Consider the following 4,508-nt stretch of genomic DNA (forward strand, 5'->3'; position numbering starts at 1 on the left):
TTCTCGTATTGGGAATGACTCTGGAGAAAAACCATGATTTTGAAGTCATTTAGTAAGAGAAATTTTGGTAAATGGAAAATCCATAAACGCGGGTTTAGATTTTTATAATGAGAGCACTCTTTTACGCAAAACTGACGCTGATGTACTTAGTTTGGCGAAGCATTTTGACAATATTTCAGTTGCAAAAGATTTAGTCATGAATGTTGATAAGATTGACGTTGTTGTAATGTTAGTGATCAATGATGTATAGGTATGTAGAACACTGACAAATGGTCGGAACTTCTCGGAACTGTCATTTCTCACGGTTTTGAATAATTCTACACTAACATTCTATTAAGGTCCTAATCAGAATATTTTTGAGAACCACGAAGACTTTTTGGCACCTTTTGTTACTGATACAATAGAAATCACAGATACAAGCGTACTAATTCTGGTTTTACCGAGGATAGTTACAAATTTCTTAGAGTCTCCTCTCGATCAAAATATTTTCGTGGGCTTAATTCCCACCTTAGGCAGTTGCGATATCGTTGATATTTATTTATTTATTTAAGGTTCGCAAAACAAGTGATATAATAGTGATAGAGGAATATAATGTAACTAGCGCCCCCCGCGACTTTGTACGCGCGGATTCTGTTTTACCCCTAAGAGGTGGTTTCGTAAAATCCTTTCTTAACGGATGCCTACGTCATAACATTTACCTGCATGCCAAATTTCAGCCCGATCCGTTGAGTGGTTTGGGCTGTGCGTTTATAGATCACCGTCAGTCAGTCAGTCACCTTTGAGTTATATACAGTGTGTCCGGGCATGTAGTGACCAAACTTTAAGGGCGTAATCTAAAGACAATTTTATCGACGAAAATACTTCAAATTTGGGGCTTGACCCATTTATCGCAAAATTACAAGGATTTAAGTTTTTAATTTTTAGTTTTCACCTCTTCCTTCAAAAACAAGTGAAAGCGTGGCTAGCTTAACATTAAAAAGCAAATATTTTATATCATGCGAAAGCCAATAAAATTATGTATTAGTAGAAGTAGAAAACAGACACAAGTTTCATACATTTTATGAGAATGGATTTAATTAGAAAAATACATGACTTTTTTCACTTCTCTTTCAGTTATTTTCCAACACAAGAAAAACCAGGTCGTTAAAGTATGTTTTATTTGCATTGTATTCTTAGTGTTTGAGCTATTCTACAAAACGAATGTAAATTTATTAGTCTACGTCTATTAGTTTCGACGCAATTGTTGAACAAAGATACCCCTTCCCAGCCGGCTCCATAGCGCTGCTAATAACATGCGAAAATGCACTGCCTGAAAGAATCACACAACCTATTCCGACGCACTATGGAAGCGGCTGGGAAGGGGTATCTTTGTTCAACAATTACGTCGAAACTAATAGACGTAGACTAATAAATTTACACTCGTTTTGTAGAATAGCTCAAATACTAAAAATACAATGCAAAAAAAAACATACTTTAACGACCTGGTTTTTCTTGTATTGGAAAATAACTGAAAAAGAAGTGAAAAAAGTCATGTATTTTTCTAATTAAATCCATTCTTACTTCCATAAAATGTATGAAACTTGTGTCTGTTTTCTACTTCTACTAATACATATTTTTATTGGCTATCGCATGATATAAAATATTTGCTCATTAATGTTAAGCTACCCACGCTTTCGCTTGTTTTTGAAGTAGGAGGTGAAAACTAAAAATTAAAAACTTAAATCCTTGTAATTTTGCGATAAATTGGTCAAGCCCCAAATTTGAAGTACTTTTATCGATAAAATTGTCCCTAGATTTCGCCCTTAAAGTTTGATCACTACAAGCCCGGACACACTGTATATGTCGGAGAACGGTCAGAAGGGGCAGGACATTATGTTTCACCAGGAAGTTAAATAAAACGATGTATAGTTTTTACACTATAGATTGTTGTATTTCGGTAAGAATACAATAATAACAATAATAATATTCGAGCAGTCTCACACACAGGACCGAGACAACAATACCGAGCGGCGGGTAAGGCCAGAATGCCACGACTACGGTCGTGCTCGTTCTTTTATACAGCCATCCCCACCCAAACCGGCTAGCAGGTAGCGCCCGACCTGTCTCGGTACGGTCAATACAACTCCTTTTACTTACTGCAAACTATTTTATAACATAACTAGACATTTACAATAAATCAAATTATAATTTATTACATTTAAAATTAATGTTGTTATTATTATTTGGTTTTATTTTTATTAAAATGATTACTAAGTAATTACATGACAATCAATATTCTACGACACGGCCTTCCTGACGCTTCACACGTCCTCGGGTGATGAGTACTCTTGAGAATCATCTGCAAATGAGATCATACTACTTAAAGATTTCATACTACTCGAAGATCTTATAAATGATCAACACAAAGGAAATTCTTCAATAAAACTAAAATTGTATTTTATATCTTCTATACACAAAATTGACACAAGTTACCGAATACCTAGCGCAGGTTGCCCAACCCGGTGTTACCCGAGGCAGCCACCGCCACCCAAGGCAGCCTCCGCTCCACACAGGAGCCCCCGCTCCACACAGGAGCTCCGCTCCACACGGGAGCCCGTCATAGTCATAAGTCATCTCCACACAGGAGCCAGTCGCAGTCATAAGTCACCTCCACACAGGAGCCAGTCACAGTCATAAGTCACCTCCACACCTCCACACAGGAGCGCCCCACACAGGAGTGTAGTATGTGTACGCGCCACCCTCACACTAACATAAATTAAGGCTTATATTTGGTGTTGCTGCGTAAACTGAGACACAATATACTCGCATCGTACAGTATAAACTACTTTCATTGACAACTCCCGGTCCCCACATTACATGGCGACCCTGCCAGTGCTGCCTTAGGGCAGTGCTGTGCAATAAAATAATAAGTGAAAATTTTAATTGGTGTTTATTTAAATGGACTAAAATGAAGTAAAATCAATGAAGATTCCGAATAAGAAGTGAATTTGAAGAACAAGTGAAATAAATGGAATGTCGGAGAATTTTAAGATCTAAAACTAAGAAAAACGGAAATGCTGGCTGTCGGGCGTAGATGGTGCCAGATGGAGGTTTGGTGATGTGCTAGGCGCTGGGAGATGTCGGAGTCAGATGTTGGTTAATTTCTGGCTGCCGGGAGAGTTTGAGTCCGGATGCCGATGCCGCCGGGTGATGAAGCTCGCGTTAAGGAGATGAAAGAATTAGCAAGTACTAAATTACGTATTTCTTAAAATTTTACATTATTTTTTAATATGTAAAAAAAAAATATTTACATTTTAAATACTTAAATAACTAATTTTGTAATTCACATGTGGCCACTGTGTAATTTGTGTATTTTTTTAGAAAATAAGAATTTAACGTAGAAGGGAAGTAATTTTGAAGTCTGAATAATATCCTAAATTATAACATTATTTATACATTTTTAAATATTTTATATTGATTTGCAGTTTGCTTCATCAAATATAAATTTCAATACTTTTAGAAGAAATTGGTTAAAGACTTTTATCTATTAATTTGTTCATTGTAATTAATTTTGTTTGCTTAATTAAAATAGTTTTATTTGCAAATTTAATATCACTGGAATAAATTGGTATTTGAAATTATTCATTTCACATATTTTTTAAATATTCGTTGTCATTTTAATTTTCAGTAGTAACAATAAATATTTATGTAGAATCTATAAAAATCAATTAAGTTTTAAATTTTAAAATGTGCTGTCTTGTGAATATTTTATTACATAATTTTCTGGCATTTTATTAATGGCAAATAATTTTATACATTAATCAAGGTTAAGCATTTTTCAAATCTTAATTTCAACTATTGGAAATTAATTTTATCAAAGTACCTAAGTAAGTGTCGAGCTATTTGCGGTTCACATTCGTCAGCGAATTCCTTCGTAGTCATTGTACTGTTTCGTTAGTTGGTTTTAAATTTCATTATTTCTGTGCCAAATAACTGATAAAAATATTTTTATGTGCATAGCATTATTTGTATTTTTCAAGACGATAAATTTAAATTTAAAGTTAAACATCATATTTACAATTGACATTTCAAACAGTTTTAATTCTTCAATTTTATTTCTTATCATTGTAATAAATGTGCAAAAACGTACTTATTTTTTTTAGTAAATTCAAATAACTCTATGACTTATTTACGATAGCAGAGATTTAGTTGTAATTTACAAGAATCTTTATAGTGCATTGAGCAATTTCTAAAAGTCAACTTTTCATTTCACAACTTTAAATATTCTATTTGAATGAAATTTACATTTTTATCCTATTTTTTTAATTTAATAAATTGTATCGATTTGATATAGCTAAACTACTTGATATTTTAACGAATGACTATTTAAAAAAAAAAATGTAAATGTAAGTTACTCTAAATACAGCGTTTATTAACTTTGTTCAGTTTATCATGATTTATCTAAAAATCAATGCAAATAATTATTATGATTATCATTGTTCAACATTTTAACTCGATCCGATTTTTTT

This window comes from Ostrinia nubilalis (genome assembly GCF_963855985.1).
Source record: "Ostrinia nubilalis chromosome W unlocalized genomic scaffold, ilOstNubi1.1 SUPER_W_unloc_1, whole genome shotgun sequence".
Lineage (NCBI taxonomy): Eukaryota > Metazoa > Arthropoda > Insecta > Lepidoptera > Crambidae > Ostrinia > Ostrinia nubilalis.